Here is a 22,563-nt window from a genome sequence, read left to right as displayed (position 1 = left end):
AAAAGTGGAAAATAGGCGGATTTAATTTTAACTTTATGCTTTTTAGCGCTGCATATGGAAGTTCCCAGACTAGGGGTGGAATAGAGCCCACCTATGCCACAACCATGCAGTCTGTGACCTATATAGTAGCTCACCGCAAGGCCAGATCCTTAAGCCGCTGAGTGAAGCCAGGAATTGAAACTTCGTCCTCATGGATGCTAGTCGGATTTGTTTCCGCTGAGCCAAGATGGGAATTCCCTTAATAGTGTAGTTTTATTTAACTTGATAGGTTCATAGTATTATTTTGAGATGAAACCAATATAAAGATCATTAATGAGAAATTTTACGTTTTGGTACTAAGCCTTTGAAATCCAATGTGTGTTTTATACTAACTGCACATCTCAGTTCAGCCTAGACACATTTCAAGTGCTCGGTTGCAGTCAGTGGCTACCCTGCTGGTCAATGCTGTTCCCAGAGATAAACACAGGAGCCACCTGGTAAACCACATCACTGGGTTGCATATCCTCAGGGCAGTGGTACCGTTTTTGATGAGCTTTAGTTTAAGCACAAGAGTGAGGAGGCATTGGGCGTTGTAAAGTTCTCTCAGGCTGTGTGTAAGAAGAATGGATTAGTTGGATAACGTCTTGGAACAGGCTCTTTTATCCCTTTTCTATGCCATAATCCGTGCTGATCCAGCCCACACTGATGATAAAAGTCTTGCTTTTATTTATTTTATATATTCATGGCCACACCTGCAGCATATGGAGGTTTGAGGGCCAGGGATGGAATCCGAGCCGCAGCTGCGGCAATGCCAGATCCTTGACCCACTGCTCTGGGGATCCAACCATGCCTCTGCATCAACCTGCACTGCTGCAGCTGGGTTCTTAACCCGCTTTGACACATTGGAAACTCCAGACTTGTCTTGATTTTAGATACACCACACTAATTGTCCATACCGTTTGTTGAGTAGTCATAACACTGTCTTGTGACATCTTTTATATTGACTTGTCACTTTCCTCCTTTTTTCTCTTTCCTAAGATCAGATACTGGGTATTTAAGTAAGCACTCAGTTTGTAAGCACTCCCTTATCCTTACTTGATTAACTGGTAAATTTCTGGAACAGAGTCAGGTAGGCTGGAAAGGTTTTGATTTTGGAGAGATAGCAGTGAGTGATGGCTTGAAGTGAGATCTTAATTCCCTGCTCAGGAATTGAAGCTGGGCAGCCTGGGTGAAAGTCAGGAATCCTAACTACTAGACCAGCTGGAAGGCTAGAGGCTAAAAAGCAGAGTTGCCCTGATTCTTGCCCCTGTTGAAAGCAAGAACAGGTGCAAAGTTTATCATTATAGTCACAGTACAACATGTGGGAGAGCACTCGGAGAAGTTTATTTCGGACAGAAACCAAGCAGTAGTACACATGCAGAACAGGAGTGAGGGTGAGAGTGCCCTCCTGAATGAGGAATGCACCAGAGAGGTGATTGATTTTTCATATGTATATGGATCCCTTTGTAAGATTTAAAAAAATTATTCAGTGCACTTTACTGTATTTATAGCTGTAACACCATCGTCACTAACCAAATTTTAGAACATTTCCATCCCAAACAACCAATCTACCCTTCCCACCCTCTGTAAGGGTTTTTATTTGTCTTTTTAGGGCCACACCTGCAGCTTATGGAGGTTCCCAGGCTAGGGGTCAAATCAGAGCTACAGCTGCCAGCCACAACCACGCCAGATCCAAGCCAAGTCTGCAACCTATACTGAAGCCCATGGTAACGCTATATCCTCAGCCCCTTGAGGGAGGCAAGGGATCGAACCCGAAACCTCATGGTTACTCATCGGGTTCATTTTCCCTTTTCCACAGTGGAAGCTCCTGCACCTGTGCTAGTTTTTAAGATTGGTTTTGAAATTTGTGAATTTGTTTCTGTTTTATAAATAAGTTCTTTTTTCTTTCTTTCTTTCTTTTTTTTTTTTTTTTTGCACTTTTTAGGGCCTCACTTGCAGCGTATGGAGGTTCCCAGGCTAGGGGTCTAATCAGAGTTACAGTTGCCGGCCTACACCACAGCCACAGCAGCATCAGATCTGAGCTGCATTTGCGACCTATCACAGTTACCGGCAGCACCAGATCCTTAATCCACTGAAGAGGCCAGGGATCAAACGTGCAACGTCATGGTTCCTAGTACAGGAGCTCCAAATAAGTTCTTTTGTATCATTTTATTTTTTTTTACTAGATTCCACATCTAAATGATATCATACATTTGTCCTTCTGACTACTTAGCATGATAATCTCTAGGTCCGTCCATGTTGCTGAAGGTGACATTATTTCATTATTTCATTCTTTTTTTATGGCATTGTATATATGTACCAAATCTCGTTTATCCATTCTTCGGGCAGTGAACATTCCTTTGCATATATCCAGAGAAAACCAGAATTTGAAAAGGTACGTGCACCCCAGTGTTTATTGCAGCGCTATTTACGATAGACAAGACACGGAGGTGGCCAGAGAGGTGATTTAGATCACTTATGTAGGATAGTTCTTCCAAGTCTTGGTTTTCCTTTGGCCAGTTATCTTGTTTTATTTCTCACACCTGACAGACCCAGGGCCCTCCCTGAGAAGTGAGGGCATCTTTTGGCCAAGATGGATTCCAGAGCAAGGGCTTTTGGGGTGGCTAGCAGGGCTTAAGGCTGGTGTGCCCTCCCTTACTGACACCCAGGAGTCTTTCTGCACGTGTGAAGTCCAGAGGTCTCCTTGAGCCCACGCGTGGTTGATGTGGTCATCTTTTCTTTTTACTCCAGCAGAGCTCAGCTCCTGCCATTAACTGTCTCCTTGAAGTCTCAAAGCAAGGCCCAGTTTACTCAGCCTAACAAGTGCCAGCTGTTCTCAACCCAGGGGCCCACCTACCTCAGTTTCAGAAAGCCATGTGCTTTCATTCAACAGACATTTTTTTGAGCACTGCTAGGTACCAGCCAGGTATCATCCTTGGAATAAGTAAATGAACCAAACAGGTGAAAGTTTGAAGTAGCAGACTCACTGAGCTCCTCCTGAGTCTGACTCATTTCTTGCCACAAACCTGTGAGGGAGATGCATTTCAGCCGTCACTTAAATGAGAAGACTCAGAAAGTGGTAACTCGCCCAGGGTTATTCTCCTGGTAATTGGCAGACATAGGCATCCTAAACCTAACACTCTTTCCGCTATGAATTGCTAATGTCTTAGAAATAAGCCTTTGTGTTTGTTTTGTTTTTCATTATTTAACTTTTAAGGATTGAAGTATACTTGGGAGTTCCCGTCATGGCGCAGCTGAAATGAATCCGACTAGGAACCATGAGGTTGCAGGTTCTATCCATGGCCTCGTTCAGTGGGTTAAGGATCTGGTGTTGCTGTGGTGTGGGTCGCAGACGAGGCTCAGATCTGATGTGGCTGTGGTGTAGGCTGGCAGCTGTAGCTTCCATTGGACTCCTAACCTGGGAACCTCCATACGCTGTGGGTGTGGCCCTAAAAAGCGGAAAAAAAAAAAAAGTTAAAAGTATGGTTGGTTTACAGTGTAGTTTCAGGTGTCAGCAAAGTGATTCAGTTAACATATGTATCATATGTATGTATAATTGAACATATAAATACATAACATGAATATATATACACAAATATGTAAGATAGTATATCCTTTTGAGTCTTTTCCTTTGTACATTATTACAAAATAATTGAGTATAGTTCATAGAAATAAGGCTTTCTGGTTGTAGTGTTCAGTGTGTGATGTAAACCTGATAAGATACAAATTAGGTAGAACTCATCGCTCTATCGAGAGTTGTAAAAATCTCAGTACTAGACTGATTCGCAAGGATATCGAAGCCCTGTAGTATTTTGAAGATGTGAAAAAAAAAATTTTCTTTTCTTTTCTAGGGCCATACCCGCAGCATATGGAGGTTCCCATCAGAGCTACATCCATCGGCCTACACCACAGCCACATGGGATCTGCGCTGAGTCTGTGACGTACATCACAGCTCACGGCAATGCCGGATCCTTAACCCACTGAGTGAAGCCAGGGATCAAACCTGCAACCTCATGGTTCCTAGTCGGATTTGTTAACCACTGAGCCACGACAGGAACTCCAAAACAATTTTCCATCTGTAGGTTCTTTTCTTTGGAAAAGGGAGAGTATGGAGTTAAAGCTGTCAGCTCTGGAATGTCTTCAGTAGTCCAGGCACCTGAAGGAAAAGTGTAAGTCAGTGTTTTCTAAACCTGTCCAGCCCAGTGCCCCCTTTTTAGAACAGATATTAAAGTCTCCCTAAAGATTTATAAACACTTGGAGTTCCTGTCATGGCTCAGTGGAAATGCATCCATGAGGATGCAGGTTCGATCCCTGGCCTTGCTTAGTGTGTTAAGGACCCGACGTTGCTGTGTGCTCTGGTGTAGGTCACAGACTCCGCTTGGATCCTGTGGTTGTGGTATAGGCAGCAGCTACAGCTCTGTTTCGACCCCTGCCTGGGGACCTCCATATGCCACGGGTATGGCCCTAAAAAAAGACAAAAAGAAAAAAAAAGATTTAAGATACTTAAAAATACCATAAACATTTCTAAAAATCAGTGTTCTGCTCTAATTGAAGCATAAAGGTGAAATAAGTATTTTATTAGAAAATAACACGGCTGCTATTTAAGTATGTGAGTGCTCAGGCATGATGACATTGGAAGGCAGAATGAAGTACTGATGAGTAGCTGGCCGACTGCACCAGCGCAAAGATACCACTGTGAGTGTGATGGCTACAAATGCAGGCGGGTTTCAGATGTATTACATTAGCAGTTCAAATACCATTAGGGTCGTTGTCATCCACAAAGTTTTCCTAAGCTGTGAACAATTTTTTGTAAACTTTGAATAGGACAAAGCGGAATCTTCTTTTTTTTTTTTCAGCGATTTTTTTATTACTCAATGAATTTTACTGCATTTATAGTTGTACAACGAACATCACCCAGTTTATAGCGTTTCCATCCCAAATGCTCAGCACATCCCCCCACCCCTTAACCTGTCTTATTTGAATTTGACTTCATTTCACATGATGAAAATATAAATTTTCCACCTCTGGGAAATTCAGCCTTCACTAAAATGGTGTGAAAATGATATGCTTTATATATGATAAAGTCTTAGGCTAAGATGGTCATACACAGGCTTTTCACCTACTCACTGTGCAGCAGTCTTTTCAGATCACGAGGGATACAGACAGTCTTTTGTCTCACAGTGTGTCCTACACATTTTAGGACTTCTAGGATCAATGGACCCCATCCACCCAATACCCTTGCTCTTATCCAGCCGATTGTGACGACCTACAAGGTCCTCGCCAAGTTTCAAAATGCGCCTCAGAGACTTGTTGGGAATCATTGGTCCAGGCAGTGACCAAAGATGAGACAGAAGATAGGAGAGTTGAGTTCCCATTGTGACTCAGTCTAACGAACCTGATGAGCGTCGATGAGACTCGGGTTCGATCCCTGGCCTTGCTCAGTGGGTTAAGGATCTGGCATTACTGTGAGCTGTGGTGTAGGTCTCAGATGCAGCTTGGATCTGGTGTGGCTGTGGCATAGGCCAGTAGCTGCAGCTCTGATTAGACCCCTAGCCCAGAAATTTTAATGTGCCATGGTTGCCGCCCTTAAAAGAAGAAAAAAAGAGAGTTGATAATGACTTTGAGGGAACTTGAAGTACTGAAAGTGATGTCAAGTTGACAGAGGGAGTGTTAGGAAACAACAGATATCCCTAGGTAGGAAACCTGTTTGCTAATCTGTTTGAAAATAGAAAATAAAATGTCAAGGAATTGAAATTTTTCATACTGCTTTGTAAAAGATGCAATTTAAAATTTTTGGAATGTGTATCTGCAGTTGTAGATGATAAATGACTTTCTTGGGTAGGCCTTCCTTTAGGAACAAAGAATTCATGTTCATTAGCCCATTTGGGAGATTAAAAAGATAAAAATAGAGGCAAAAATACCTGTCTAGTACTTTGAAGAAAATACTTTCCTGTAATTAATTGTTTAATCAGAGGTCATGGTCAGACTTTGCTTTAGCAAAGCTGGTCACTGTGGAAAAGTAGAAAAGAAACTTCAAAGAGGAGAATATTAACTTTTTTTTTTTTTTTTTTTTTTGTCTTTCATCTTTTTAGGGTCGCACTCAGGGCATATGGAGGTTCCCAGGCTAGGGGTCTAATCGGAGCTATAGCCGCCGGCCTACGCCAGAGCCACAGCCACACCAGATCCGAGCCGCGTCTGTGACCTATACCACAGCTCATGGCAACGCTGGATCCTTAACCCACTGAGACCAGGGTTCAAACGCGCAACCTCATGGTTCCTAGTCAGATTGGTTTCCACTGTGCCACAATGGGAACTCCGAATATTAACAAATTTTAAAGCGATTTGAACAAAACTCAGTTTGCATCACTTGGTAGCCATTTAGTTTTCAGTTTTTTCCTAAAAACTATAACTCCCAGTATTGTTACAGTAGTGTAATATATAGGAAAATTAGCCGCATGTGTTTCATTGTAAGCAAACCTAATACAAAACCCATCAAACGTGTAAATTATCAAATGCTTGTTCATTACCATCAACTGCTTATTTATTGCCAAAAAGAGAGACCACTTTTTTCAATTGCAATTTGAGTTTAGAATATTTGTAGCTTCCCTTTGACGAAATCACATGGATTATGTATTATGTACCCATATTTTTAACTTTGCCCTCTGCTTTCCTCACTGGTTCTTTTCACTGCAAAACAGTATTCTTATCACTGTGTCATCAGAGGATGCTAAATGTAAGCTCCATGAATAAGGACTTTTGCTGTCTGTGTATTTCCAGCATCTATAATGATGCCTGATTTGTGGTAAGCATTCCAAAAAGAAGTTGAGTAAGTAAATGTTACTTTGGAATGAGATGGAATCAGAATGGAGTTAATAACAGTTTTCATTTGTCTACTTAAATGAGTCCTACGAATGAAAATACAAAATTCAGCTTACCCAAAAGGTAGCTCATGGAGTTCCTGTTGTGTCTTAGTGGATTAAGAACCTAGCCAATCTGTGAGGATGTAGGTTCGATCCCTGGCCGCCTCAGTGGGTTAAGGATCTGGTGTTGCCACAAGCTGTTGTAGGTCACAGATGTGGCTTGGATCTGGCATTGCTGTGGCTGTGGTGTAGGCTAGCAGCTCTGATGAAAGAAAAAAAAAAAAGAAAGCTCATTATATCCTTTTCCCATATGAAGTGATTCTCGCCTATCCCCTATTTTTTTTTTTTTTTTTTTTTCTTCCCAGGGCCACATCCATAGCATATGGAGGCTCCCAGGCTAGGGGTCAAATGGGAATTGTAGCTGCCAGCCTGTACCACAGCCACAGCAATGCCAGATCCAAGCTGGGTGTGTGAATGGCAGTGCCAGATCCTTAACCCCCGAAGCAAGGCCAGGGATTGAACCTGCATCCTCCTGGATACTAGTCAGATAACGTTTCCGCTGAGTCAAACAGGAACTCCTCCGTGCCCTATCTTGGATAATGCTGTCATCAACTCCACTTTCTCCTTTACCTCCAGCATTCAGTCCATCAAGGCCCTTTCCTATAATTTCTCTCCCTCCCTTCCCACCATTTCTCTGTTAGTCTTGACCTTCTCTACCCTGGCCCATAGCCTTGAAAAACAGATCTCTGTGCTTCTGGTACTTCGCGCTTTTTAAACTTCACACTGTCATCAGTTATTGTTCTCTACTGCAGACCTAATTATGGTACTGTAAGTTTGTTTTTAATTTGCCGTGTTCCTTTTTGTAAACTTAACATGGTCTCAACTTCCCGTGGTAATTGCAGAAGTTGTATGAATAGACCATTATGGTGTCTAGGGTTCATGAACAGACCCCCCAACGACCTTTTTACCCAGTCTCGTCTTGCATCCTTTTCACTGCACCTTGGGCTGTGATTTTGCTTACTATAGTTTCTCCTCTGTCTGAAATTCTTGGCCTGGCAAACTCCTGTTCATTTTTTAAGACTCAGGTTACTGATGTGAAGCTTTGCCTGACTCGAGCTCCCTTTCTCTAGTAGAATAAAACTGTTGCATTCTAAGTACTTTCTTAGAAGGTCATACAGGTTTTCATTAAATTCTTTCTTTTTTTTTTTTTCTTTTTTTTTTTTTTTTTGTCTTTTTTTGCTATTTCTTTGGGCCGCTCCTGCGGCATATGGAGGTTCCCAGGCTAGGGGTCGAATTGGAGCTGCAGCCCCCGGCCTACGCCAGAGCCACAGCAACTCGGGATCCGAGCCGAGTCTGCAACCTACACCACAGCTCACGGCAACACTGGATCGTTAACCCACTGAGCAAGGGCAGGGATTGAACCCGCGACCTCATGGTTCCTAGTCGGATTCGTTAACCACTGCGCCACAACGGGAACTCCTAAATTATTTCTTATAATCAGTTGTTGATATTTGTGTAAAGCAACTAGGTTGTGAGGTCTTGAGGGCAAGAACTTCTTTGCTTCTGTGATTGTTATTGCAGTTGACATGGTAGTCATTTAATTGTTTATTAAATGAACAGCTATTAACTTTTATTACTGTTGAGTGACTTAATAAACATGGATGTTCGGTTCAACATATTGATGCATACATTCTTTTTCTATAGGATTTCTCCCTTTTTTGTTAGTCTCTGAAGGAGAACAAGAGTCTGGGTCTGTCTTGCTCACTGCTCTATTTAGCACAGTGCTTCATATGTTAAATGCTAAATGAATGTTTGTATATTTGTAGATAAATGCTATATAAATGTTTTGAGTGACTAGTCTCCATCTTTCCTTTCGCCGTCACAACTACCTTTTTGAGGCAGAATAATTTTTCTTTTCCTTAATTCACTCTAGTACAACTATTGTCTATTTTGAACATAAATGTCGAAGTCTCGAGATAGAAGTTTTAGCATTTTATAACACTTTCAGGCAGTTTATTTTTATCTAGAAGGTTATTTACTGCTTATGCTGTTTTGGAAGAACAGAATGCCTTAGGGAATTTATAAACAGTTTTGATACTTTTTTTTTTCCCCAGCAGCAGCAGCTATGATGGAGTGCTCTGTTTTCCCAGTTCTCAGAAATTCTTTGATGCATGATAGTGGAACATTTAAAGTACTTTTCTGTATTTTTTTTTTTTTTTTCCTGTTAGGTATTTGAAAGTAGGTGATAATAACAGATTCCTGACTTGGTCTACTTGTTGATTTGCTGGCATTATTTGAATAGTGCATCTTCTCCTTTTTGAAACATATCTTTTAAACTAAACTTAGATGTTCTTTATAGGCAAGGACCAAGTTTTAAGGATACTTGTTCTCTCAGTTCTTAATTTGGTACCAGGCACATGTTACTGCACCATAAATTTCCCCTGAATGATTAAATTAACAAATGAATGAAACAACTAGGTGGGAGAAAAATAGAGGATTAGAGGATAAGTTTTATGGAATGAGGAACTGACAGCCTTAAGGAATAAAACAAAAAGACTAAGATAAATGAGATTCTCTGGTTTCTTTTAATGGTAAAAAGAGGCATAAAATGTAAGCATGTAATAAGTATTAGGTATAGTCAGGGTACACAGAATACTCTGACTTCTGATGCGCAGTTCTAAAATTTGGTAATGTTATTGCTTAATGCCTCTGATAACAGTTTGCAACTCTGCTTTTAAAGCTTGTCAGTTCAGTCAAGCTTAGTAGATTTTCTTTTTTTTTGATAACACCCAGTAACGGAAGCTATATTCAAGGTGTCTGTGGGGAGGAGATGAATGAGCCAGGATTGCCACTTTGAAGAATAGAGGGCAGTGAACTTCTTTTGTCAAGGGCCACACCATACTCTGAAGGTGTGGCCCTTAACAAAACAAATGTTTTGTTAAGGGCCACACCTTCAGAGTATGGAAGTTCTCAGGCTAGGGGTTAAATCGGAGCTGCAGTTGCTGGCCTACACCACAGCAACTCTGGATCTTTAACCCACTGAGTGAGGCCAGGGATACAACCCGCATCCTCATGGATACTAGCTGGGTGTGTAACTGCTGAGCCTCAATGGGGACTACTCCCTACTAAGTAGTATTTTAGAAGTGCAGACTTGATGGCCCCCATCACACTAGCAACCTGCTGTTGTGAAACAGAAGCTGCCGTAGACCTACTGCTTAGCTGTGATGATGTTAAAAAGTTTTTGAACTTTGTATAGTGTGTACACTATTTCTAAATGTAATCTGTGGCTTTTGTGAAGAATTTTAACTAGAAGTTTTAAGTGCCATAAATTGCTACCTAATTTGGAATTATTTCCATTTGGGGTAGGCCGTTTCATTCTTTCATTCTAGAAAACTTGTGATATTTGCCTATTTAAAAACAGTTTAGAATTGTTGACTTAAAGCATTCTCATTTTTAAGTGTCAGCAGTTATTTCCAGCACTAGGTTTATTGTCACTGTTTTATCAACATGATAAGGTTTTCCTAATCGTAGAGGATTGTTTCAGCCGCTTGCAGTATAAAATCACCTGTGGCCAGTACAAAAACTGGTGGAGCATGTGAGATCTCAAGATTTTTCTTTTCTTTTTTTGCTGCCTGGTGCCATATGGAGTTCCCGGGATAAGGATCAGATCCGAGCTGCACTTGTGACCCAAGCTGCAGTTGTGGCAACTCAGAATCCTTAACCCACTCTTCTGGGTTGGGGATCAAACCTGAGTCCCAACGCTTCCAAGATGCCGCCAGTCCTGTTGTGCCACAGTGGGAACTCCGAGATTTTTCTTTTTTCTTTCTGCCGCGTCTGTGGCATGCAGAAGTTTCTGGGCCAGGGGTTGATGGAGTTCTCCAGAGCCACAGCAGTGACAATCCTAGATCCCAACTAGCTGAGCCACAAAGGGACTCCAGGATTTTTCTTTGTTAATAACCTTTATTTTTCTTTTCTGGGTTTGTTTGCCCTCAAACAGTGCTTCCCAATCTTTTCAGCCTTTTATAAGGTGAAAATTTTCATACCTGTCTCCTATCCCTGTAACGTTAGTAATTTTTTTTTTTTTTTTTTTTTTTTGTCTTTTTAGGGCCATACCTGTGGCATATGGAAGGTTCCAGGCTAGGGGTCGAATCGGAGCTGCAGCTGCCAGCCTACACCACAGCCACAACAATGTAGGATCCGAGCTGTGTCTGCAACCTATACCACAGCTCACGGCAGCGCCAGATCCTTAACCCACTGAGAGAGGCCAGGGAGCAAACCTGCATCTTCCTGGATACTATTTGGGTTCATTACTACTAGTAATACTTTTTTAAATCATTGAATATATAAAAATAAGGTAAAAATCGATGATAGGCATTAATGTATTGAGTTCATGATATGCAAACAAATAGAGAAGAAATGAACTAACATTTAGTGAATGTGTGCTGTGTACCAGGCACTATATTTTCCCTCTTCTCAAAATAACTGAACATAGATGTTACTTTTCACCATTTTGCATGTATGATAACTGAGGATCAAAGAGGTTAATTAACTGTCTCAAGGTCATACAGCTAGTAAGTTGGCAGGACTACAATATGAAACCAATTTTGACTCCAAAAGGTCCTTGGCTTTTTTACTGTACCGTTTTGCTGGCTTCTCTATCATTTAGGTATCAGAAATGGATGAAATTCAACTCTGAGATGTGATATATAGCCTTAGTTTTGTGGTAATTTTCAGAGTCTTCAAAAGTTTTAAGGTATGTTTAAAAATTCTTAAACTTCAAAGCAGTTAATTTCACCTAAACTCAAAAGGGACGAAAAGAATACTGTGCAGTGAAATTTAAGCTGTAAGTATTGCTACTCGAAGAAATTATGGCTTTAAAGTTGAAGAGGCTAGGGAGGAAAAGTAGCTTTCAGAAAATGGGGTGATTTCCCAAGCCAGAAGAATAAGCAGAAACAAAATGTTGCAGGTTTGCCAAGAGAGAGTTTAAAGGGGTACTTGCCAGGGACTTCAAAGTCAGTGTAGTCAAAGCTTGAAAGAGTACACGATGAATGGAGGAGGGTAGCAGCTAGAGACCCAGCAACATGATTTTTATGATCAGGATGCAACATTAAGTGCAAGGATTAAAAGGGAGATAGCAAAGGTGAGGTGTACTTGTTTTTCTTTTTTTGTCATTTCGGGGCCACTCCTGTGGCATATGGAGGTTCTCAGACTAGGGGTCGAATTGGAGCTGTAGCCCCTGGCCTACGCCAGAGCCACAGCAACATGGGATCTGAGCCTCGTCTGCGACCTACACCACAGCTCACGGCAATGCCAGATCCTTAACACACTGAGCGAGGCCAGGGATCGAACCTGCAACCTCATGGTTCCTAGTCGGATTCGTTGACCACTGAGCCACAACGGGAACTCCTGTTTTTATTTTCTGACATAAGTTATTCAACCCTTTTAACTGCTGGCATCCTTCCCAAGATTTTTATGTTCTAATCATCTTTATTTTTTTCCCTGTTTTAAAAGAAACAAGTGTAGGGGTTCTCATTGTGGCTCAGCGGTTATGAACCCGACTAATATCTATGAGCGTGTGGGTTCAATCCCTGGCCTCTCTCAGTGGGTTTGGGATCATGTGACTTTTCAGAACCTCAGTGTCTTCCTCTGTAAAATGGAGGAAGTGGAGTGGGTGTCAGCTGGATGTTTTCTCTCATTTCTTGGAGCTCTAGGAATGCCAGTACGACACTGGACATCTTGAAGAAACTCTTGAAAAAGGAAACCTCTTTTTTGTGTAAAGTATAATGTCTCTGTTCCTAGAATGATGTATGTCCCTTTTCTTGCACCTTTCAGAGGTCAAATAGAAATGGGACATTTCCGGAAAGAGACAACAGATAAATGAATTGGATGGAGGGAGTGTGTGATTGTGTGAGGAGGAGAGAAGGGAAGGCTCACTTGAAGATAGGCTAAAATAGCCTAGAACTTAATTCAGGAATACTGGAGAATTATTTTTTTTAAATTTTTTAAATTTTTATTATTTTTTTTGCTTTTTAGGGCCACACCCTTGGCATATGGAGGTTCCCAGGCCTAGGGGTCGAATCGGAGCTACTGCTGCCAGCCTGTGCCACAGCCACAGCCACAGATCCCGCATTAGCCATGTAGCCATGATCTGAGCCAAGTCTGCGACCTACACCACAGCTCACGGCAATGCCGGACCCTTAACCCACTGAGTGGGGCCAGGGATCGAACCCGCAACCTTGTGGTTACTGGTCGGAATCATTTCCGCTGCGCCACAATGGGAACTCCAGGAATACTGTACGAGTCTTAAATCAGGAAGTTACTGGGCAAAAATAATTTAATAAAAAGTCATTATAGTAATAAAATAATAAAGGGTCTCTGTTGGGTTAAAAAAAGTCCCTTATCCTTCAAATTTTAGAAAGTACAACTAAGGATGCTCTTTAAATTTGAAAGAGATAAATTTAGGGCCAGTGGACTAAATAGCAGTGATGAACAAGTTACAGAAACTAACTCACTAGAACTAAACGAACCTTGAAGTGCCCAGAAGCCCAAGCTTTTGAGAGGAGATGTATCTGAAGCTTCAGGCCAAAGAACACGCCTCAGAAGTTTCCTTGATAGACTTGACATGTCTCATGTGAAGAGCCACAGAGCATGGATGCAGAGCTCTTGTTTGTTCTCCCTAACAAGTATCTTCCAAACACTGAAGTCATCTTTTGGTATCATTGTGGTTTAATTTTCTAATTAGAATTTGGCTTTGGAAATCTTGCCCTTGGCCTTTCTGCTTTGGGTTTATTATTTTGAGATGATTGTATATATCATGTGTGTGTGTATACATATATATATATATATATTTTTTTTTTTTTTTTTTTTTTTTCTTTTTTGGCCACCCCTTGACACAGGAGTTCCCAGGCCAGGATTAGATCCGAGCCGCGGTTGCAATCTATGCCGTAGCTGCGGCAATGCCTGATCCTTTAACCCACTGTGTGGGGCCAGGGATCAAACCTGCATCTTGGCGCTACAGAGATGCCACCAATCCCGTCGTGCCACAAGGGGAGCTCCTCCATATTGTGAAATAGATGGAAGTTGACCTTATGTTTTACAAGTGGTCTGGCCTAATCTGCATTTGAAATATTCCACACGTTACTGGTCTGATCTGTATTTAGCATATTCTGTAGGTGATCTCTGCCCTCCATGCATACATATATTCAATTGCAGTGACTGAAGGTCACGGTGAGTTAAAGGCAGAATCTGAATCAGAATTCCGGTTTCCCAGATTGTAACCTTTGTTCTCTCTTGTATCCTCCCTTTTCCCCCTCAGTCCAAACTTGACCCTGTCCTTCAGTTTTATTTGAACTCTTCTCAGAAGTCCTCTGTGACCCAGAAGGAGAGTACTTAGCAACTGACCATCTGTCTAGCTAACCATCTGTCCATCCACTCATTTATCCATCCAATCAGTTAACTACAAACTTTCATTTAACCTGTACTATATTCTGGAATTAAAAGGTGCCCATCATGGCTCAGTGGTTATTTAACAAATCCGACTAGGGACCATGAGGTTTCGGGTTTGATCCCTGGCCTTGCTCAGTGGGTTAAGGATCCGGCATTGCCGTGAGCTGTGGTGTAGGTTGCAGACGCAGCTCGGAGGATCCCGCATGGCTGTGGCTCTGGTGTAGGCCGGCGGCTACAGCTCCGATTAGACCCCTAGCCTGGGAACCTCCATATGCCACAGGAGCAGCCCAAGAAATGGCAAAAAGACAAAAAAATAAATAAAAGGTACATAATGTCTTCTTGATCTCATGAGGCTCACAGTTCAGTGAAGGAGATAAGTTAGGAAATTGTGGTCCGAGATTACAATAGAGAAATATACTGGTAGAGAGGTGGGAGTATTTGAATAGGGGAGAGGGTACCTTTGGCATTGATTTCTTTCATATTTGGAAGTTTACTTGATCCTGTTGCCTACCTAAAGTAGTTCTGTTTTTCTTTGCTACTTAGTATCTGAGAGGCCGTATTTACCGGACATCCTTCTGTGTTAGGGCTTGGGGTCAGTAATACTGTCTTTACGGGAAGGGTGTTGAAGCAGATGGGCAGGGATTAGTGTTAGCTGAATGAGTAGTAGAGCTTATTTTGAGAAGTATCCTTGTCTGGACATAGGGTAGGGTCCATCTTATAGGGGAAATATTTGCAGCCTCCAATCTGCTGAAATAACCTTGCAGCCTCTTAGCACTGACTTAGTTGTCATAGAGATAGGAGAATGGAATCTTCTGCTCAGGTTAAACCTGGTGTAAAGTGAAAGTTTTTACAAATGTTTAAAATTTTTCACTTAACTGGAGTTCCCTGGCGGTATAGCAGTTAAGGATCCAGCGTTGTCACTGCTATGGCTCGGATTCCATCCCTGGCCCTGGGAATTTCCACAGGCCAAAAAAAATTTCAGTTGCTGTGTTATTATAATTGTATACACTTTAATGAGAGTTTTTAGCGAGTATATCTTTGTTTCACATTTGACTGACTAGTGTATTAGCACTAGTAAAATCTGTGCACTAGATTATTCTCAGGACATTGGTTATCTCAGTGTCGTGGTGTAGAGCAGTGGATCTTAACTCCAATGTCTACACTTTGATGAGGTAACATGAGGAGAGAAGATACAACCACGTGCCTTTTGCAAATTGCACAGAGCACATTCTTTCTGTGGTTCATAATTTAAAATGTAGGCCCAAGAGTTGGGTGTGTTAATGTGTCAACTTTTGAGTCATGAACAGATAGAATCACCATCCCTTTTACTATCCCAAGAAATATTTTTGGCCAAAAAATCTAGTAGGTTCTAAAAATTTATGGAGAAATAAAATATAAAAGCAAGCTAGTAAGTTTTTGAGGACTTGAAGGTTTAGCTTTGAGATTGTTAGTCCGTTTGTAATCTTTGTGACTTCATCCTATTCATCTATAACTCAACTCCTAGTACAGTGCCTGGTTTGTAGTAGGCACCCAGATTAAGTATTTTATTTATTTATTTATTTTTTGCTTTTATTTATTTATTTATTTTTTGCTTTTTAGGGCTGCACTACAGCATATGGAGGTTCCCAAACCAGAGGTCGAATTGGAGCTGCAGCTGCCAGCCTACACCACAGCCAGAACCAAGCATCTGCGACCTACACCACAGCCTGTGGCATTGCCGGATCCCTGACCCACTGAGTGAGGCCAGGGATTGAACCCATATCCTCAGGCATACTAGTCGGATTCATTTCCATTTTGCCACAATGGGAACTCCCCAGATAATATGTTTAAGTGTTGAATTAGTGAATAATGAATGAGTCAAGGGAATATGCCTAAAAGCATTCTTTTCTGATCCTGAAACACAGCAGAAATCTCTATCAACCAGGGTTCTCCCGAGAGAAGCAGAACTAAGTGGTATATATTATTTATCTGTTTATTTCCAGGAATTGGCTTATGCAGTCGTGCGTGCGGGCTGGCAAGTCTAAAATTTGTAGGGCAGGCCTACAGGCTGGCAACTTTCAGACAGCAGCTAATTCTTGAGGCAGAATTTCTGCTTCCTCAGGGAAATCTCACTTTTCTTCTTAAGGTTTTTCAAATGATTGGATGAGGGCCACCCGTATTATCAAAGAAACTCCTTAAAGTCAGCTGGTTAAGATGTTAGCCACATGTGCAAAATACATACACAGCAACACCTGTGGGTATTCATAGACTGCCACACTGGTGTTTAATTGACTTGACTTAGGCAGATGGACACACAAAATGAACCATCACAGTATCCTTGGGTTTAGGAACTTGAAGCCAAGTGTGCAGCCTGATTTGGCAAACCCATCACGAGCCCAAGGGCTCCTAGTCCTTCCAGGGTGACCGGGACTGGGCTGGTATTGGGACAGGCCTTTCTGACTAGTCACATTTAAAGTGAACAAAGAGGATTCCCGTTGTGGCGCAGGGGAAACAAATCCGACTAGGAACCGTGAGGTTGTGGGTTTGATCTCTGGCCTCGCTCAGTGGGTTAAGGACCCGGACTGCTGTGAGCTGTGGTGTAGGTTGCAGATGCGGGTCAGATCTGGCGTGGCTGGCATAGGCCAGCAGCTGTAGTTCTGATTCAACCCCTAGCCTGGGAACCTCCATATGCCTCTAAAAAAGAAAAAAAAAAAAAAAAAGGTGAACAAAGAAAGCTGCTTATGTTATTAGAGACAAGGTTTGTATCAGTGGATCACTGAATAAATGCAGAATAGTGCTTAAAAAGATTACTAAAATCATCAGTTATAGCAAGGATTTAAATTTGGGAAATTTTTATTCATCGTATTGAAGAGCGGAGAAATGCTTATTTGGCCTGAGCCTGAGAGTTCTGTTTCTTACTCTATTTGTTTTTGTTTTATTGTTTTGGTTTGTTTTTGTTTAGTCCTTTTATTTCCTCTCTAGTCGTGGTGTAGAAATTAATGCTTGCCTGTGGTTTAAAATAAAGTGAGTTTAAAGTCGAATAAATAAGATACAGTTAATACTGCTTTTTCTTTTTATTAAATTTAAAAATTTCACTTTGATAAGGAATTGGTGTTTTGGGAGAAGTTCAAGTGTATTTGTTTTTGCCAATGGAACCGTAATGGTAAGGACCAGGTAGATGAATGCCCATTGGTCTGATTTAGATGGGAAAACCTGTGAAATTCATGCCAGCTTAAAGATCTTAGGGAAAGATAATTGTAAAATTTCCTAATGTCATTTTATCATGTCTGACACTTTCTGGAATATAAATTCCCTTCCTCTCCTCCTCCTGATCTGCATGTGGAATACCTCTCTCACCAAATTCTGATTTGCCAGCAGTCTTTCTTGTTTCTTCCCTTTTTTCCCCTTTCTACTTGGCTGTTGTTTAAATTCAGAGAGCTTGCTTTGTGGAAATTGAGCCAAATAATAAGGCGGCATAAAACACTGAGTTCAGCAGATAGTGATTTGCTTGTGATTAACCCTTGAGAATTGAACCACTGCAAGATAACAAGGAAAGCATGTATTTTGAGACAACCTGCTCATTCTCCTTTTCCTTGAGCAGATGAGACCTCTTCTTCTCCCTTTGTTAGGAATTCATGTACAGCTTTGCTTAAGTTTTATTTATCATGCTCAGAGTGGCATGTTTTTAGAAAGACAGGTGCAAAGGAAAGCTTATGACAGCCCTTTCCTCTGCCCTGGTTCTTCTCTCAGACTTCCCCCAGCAAAAGGCCACTCCTTTCTTCCACGTGTTCAGGACAATAACCTTGACATCCTCACCGCTCCCCCCCCCCAGCTTTATTGAGGTCGATGGTTGACAAACAAAAATTGCGTATGTTAGGTGTACAACATGATGAGTTGATGATAGACATACGCATTGTGAAATGATTACCATAATAATCAAGCTAGTTAATGCATCTGTCACCTCACATTGTTACCTTGTGTGTGTGTGTGTGTGTACACACTTACGTCTACACTCTCAGCAGCTTTCAAGTGTACAGCTTCTTCATCCAATGACTGAAAGTTTCACCCCTATGACCCCATGTCTCCCACTCCAGCCTCTGTCAACCACTGTTCTGGTCTCTGCCTCCATGACTTTGACTTTTTGAGATTCCACGTATATGTGAGACTGTGCAATATTTGTCTTTCTTTGTCTGCCTTATTCACTTTGTGTAATGTCCTCCAGGTTCATCCATGATGTCACAAATGCTAGAACTTCTTTCTCTCTATGGGTGAATAATATTCCATTGTACATATGCACCACATTTTCTTCAACCATTCATCTTCTTCTCTTTCTTTGATACTTGACGTCCAGTCTCTCAAATCTTGTCGGCTTTATCTTCAGGGTAGATCCAGAATCCGACCGCTTTGCCCCAACTCCATCTCTAATCACATTCATCCAAGCTACCATTGTCTCTTTCCTGGATTATTTTATTGATTCCTAACTCATTTCTGTTCCTCTGGCTTTGGCATGTTAATTCTCAACGTGACAACAAATCATTTTAGAAGTGTAAACAAGACATTCTTAGGCCTCTCAAAACAGACCTGTCTCATGGTGCTCGGAGAAAAGCTAAAGTCCTTAGGCTGAGCCCTAAGGCCTGATGTGATCTGCTCTGCGTGCTACTTCTCCGACCTCATTTTCTATCCCTTTTCCCCTCCTCGCACTTTCTGCTCTGCCCGCGGTCCTCCAGAGGGTTCCTCAGCCCCTGCAGGCATGTCCCCCTGCCTTAGGACCTTCAAACGTGTTCCCTCTGCCACAGAAGTTTTTTTTTCCTTGGATGTCGACATCCTCAATCCCCCGCCACCCCCCCCAAGTCACCTTTATGGTGACGCTTCTCCTCACTCTAAATTTGTCGCTTTCACCATATAAACACACACCTGATTCTCTACCTGCTAGATTTTCTCCATAGCACATATCAACATATCACTTTCTGTTGTATAGTTTTCTGATAACTATTGTTGATTGTCTATCTCACACACTAAAATCTAGCTTCACAAATCTAAATGCATTTCCAGGACTTAGAATTGAGATTGGCTCATGGCGAGCGCTTGGCTCAGTAATTTTTTAAACACTCAGATGAGAGAGAGCCTCCAAATGGCTGCTTGGGGAAAAAAATGCCTGACTTTTTTTTTGTTGGGAGTTCTGTTATTTTTCTTTGTTTATGAATTCAGTTACTCCTTGGAGTTGCTGTTGTGGCTCAGCAGTTAACAAACCAGACTAGTATCCAAGAGGTTGTGGGGTCGATCCCTGGATGCCGTGAGCTGTGGTGTAGGTCGCAGATGTGGCTCAGAATCCCGAGTTGCTTATAGCTGTGGTGTAGGCCCGCAGCTGCAGCTCAGAATCCATCCCTAGCCTACGAACTTCCATATGCCATGGATGTGGCCTTAAAAAGACACACACCAAAAAAAACAAAAACCCAAAAAACCAATTCAGTTACTCCTTCATGTTTTTCTGCATGGCTCTGTGAATTATATTCATTTTACTTTTGTAATAGAATTTACCTGACTTGGGCCCTTAACTTCATTTTCTTTGTCTTCTGTGAGACTTTTAGTTATATTAACCGGGTCCAGGATATTTTGAGACATGATTATGTGTTAATTTCTTAATAAAATTTGACTGTCATTTTCCATTATATTTCCCGTTTCAGTCATAATTCCATTTACTAGCAGAATGGAACACAAATAATACAGTGTTCAGCCTTCCAGTACACAAATAGTAACAAGTTCTAAAAGGCACTTGGATGGTGGGGATACTGCCTAAGATCTTTTTCATCCTATTACACACTAACATTTGAAAACCTACTAGGTACTTGGTTAGATTTTGGAAATCCACGGAGGTGAGCATGCCCAGCCTCCAGAAGCCCACATTTTACGAGGGGTGTGAAATAGGTAAACCATTAGTAAATAATGTGCTATGTGGAACTGCCGGGTACCATGGGGTCCCTACAACGTTTTGCCTCAGTGAGGAGAAGGTCGGCACAAGCTTTACTTGGAGATGCCCTCAAAGCTATTGGTTGAGGAATAAGCAGGACTTTTCCAGGAGGACAGAGCAGCGAAGAACAGAAAGGAGTAAGAGTAAAGATGCGAGAGGAAAGCAAGGACTAACAGGAGTTCCTGTCGTGGTTCAGCAGTAACGACCAGCCTCCATGAGGACGAGGGTTCGATCCAGCATTGCTGTGGCTGTGGTGTAGGCCAGCATACAGCTCCTAGTAGACCCCTAGCCTGGAAACTGCCATATGCTGCACGTGCAGCCCTAAAAGAAAAATTAAAAAAGGGACGAACCGATGTCTGCCATGTTGACACAGTGTGCTGGTAATGTCTGGTAATCTCGTCTGAGAAATCCTTGTGCGCATCCTATGATGTAAGTATTCACGGTCCCATTTTGTAGATGAGGAAACGGGCCTAGAGAGATCAGCTTAGGGTCGCAGATTTGGTAAATGTTGAGTTGAAACTGGAGCCTCCAGGCCTGATTAAGTTTGAAGCCCAGGGAGTGTAGATGTCAGAGGTGAAAGCTTGGAAGATGGGGCAGTTCCTGCCGCTTCACGGATGAAAAGCATGAAGGCTTCAGAAAGAGGTGCAGATGTAGAACCGTAAGGGCAGAGAGGAGCGGGATGGTATGAACTGAGGGCGAAGATGATGATGATCAGCTGATTGGAAAACACAGCCGACACCAGAAACCATAATACTGTAATGGTGCTGTTTAGAGTGGGCGTCTCCAGCCAGCTTTCACAGTCTCGGCAGAGGACTTGCTGTGGTACCTCTCCAAACAATTAGAAACCAATCAATGATTTCATTGGGAATTTACTGTTGGTTGGTTTCTGCAGTGCTAGTATGCATATGCTTGGACATTTTATTTAATTTATTGATTTATTTTTTGTCTTTTTGCCTCTTCTAGGGCCGCTCCCTTAGCACAGGGAGGTTCCCAGGCTAGGGGTCGAATCAGAGCTGTAGCCGCTGGCCTACACCAGAGCCACAGCTACTCAGGATCCGAGTCGCGTCTGCAACCTACACCACAGGTCACGGCAATGCCTGATCCTTAACCCACTGAGCAAGGCCGGGGATCGAACCCACAACCTCATGGTTCCTAGTCAGATTTGTTAACCACTGCGCCACAACGGGAACTCCTGCTTGGATATTTTAAAATCTAAAATATTCATGAGAGAATGCAGGGAAGACTGCTTTTTGGCATTTTTGATAAATCTGAAGTCAGGAATTTTAAAAACTTAAGGCCATTGGTCAGTCATTTTTTTTTGAACACATAAATTTGTTATATGCATACATCTCATCTTTGTTTTCCATGGTGATTTTGGTGAGATTGTTAAAAAATGAATTTCCAAGTTGGGTGAAAATAGAATTTTTCTGTTTTCTTTATGTAGACCGCTTTGCCCAGATAGTGGTCTGGACCAGTTGTAGAATAATTAGTTGGTATAATTTTTAACTGATTTGTAACAGATTTAGTTTTTAGGTAGACATGTGCATATTTTTATAGAAAGATCAACTTGTTCTAAGTATGTGCTAGCATAATTTTTTAAAAATTCAATGAATTTTATTATATTTGTGGTTGTACAACCATCATCACAAGCTGATTTTAGAACATTTTCATCCCAAACCCCCAGTCCACTTCCCCCCACACACACAACCTGTCTCCTTTGGTAACCAGAGTCTGTGAGTCTGTTCCTGTTCTGCAAATAAGTTCATTTTATCCTTTTTTTTTAGATTCCTATTTAAGTGATAGAATATGATGTTTATGCCTCACTCTCTAACTTTGCTTAGCATGGTAATTTCAGGTCCATCCATGTTGCTGCAAATGCCATTGTTGCATTCTTTTCTATGGTTGAGTAATATTCCATTGCATATATGTACCATATTTTCTTTATCCACTCCTCTGTCAGTGGACATTTAGGCTGCTTCCAGGTCGTGGCTGTTGTATATAGTGCTGCAGTGAACATTGGGATACATGCATCTTTTCAAGCCGTGGTTTTCTTCAGATAGATGCCCAGGAGTGGGATTGTGCTAGCATAATTTTATATATTAAAAAAAAATGTATCTAAGAATATATTTACATCTTCTGCCAGCCTAGAAAATGTTAGCTACTTTTCTAACCCATCTGAATCTTCAAAGAAAAATGTTTTAAAACTAAAACGTGCTGAAGGCAGCCTTGTGGATATTTAAAATGACAGCAACAACAAAACACATCTTACATGGCCTCCACATTTACCATCTA

General features: G+C 41.6%; 1 protein-coding gene across 3 annotated transcripts in view; it reads left to right on the top strand.

Annotated features, from left to right (window-relative positions):
• Positions 1-22,563, top strand: part of DNAJC15 (DnaJ heat shock protein family (Hsp40) member C15) — a 74,341-nt gene that overhangs the window by 961 nt on the left and 50,817 nt on the right. The gene's annotated exons all lie outside the window — the stretch shown is intronic.

Source organism: Sus scrofa, chromosome 11, assembly GCF_054392235.1.
Source record: "Sus scrofa isolate SSC_HxYL_T2T_F1_AM1 chromosome 11, Sscrofa_HxYL_maternal_Yorkshire_Landrace_v2.0, whole genome shotgun sequence".
Taxonomy (NCBI): domain Eukaryota; kingdom Metazoa; phylum Chordata; class Mammalia; order Artiodactyla; family Suidae; genus Sus; species Sus scrofa.
Note: the sequence above shows the minus strand (reverse complement) of the source record. Positions and strands in the feature narration are given on the sequence as shown.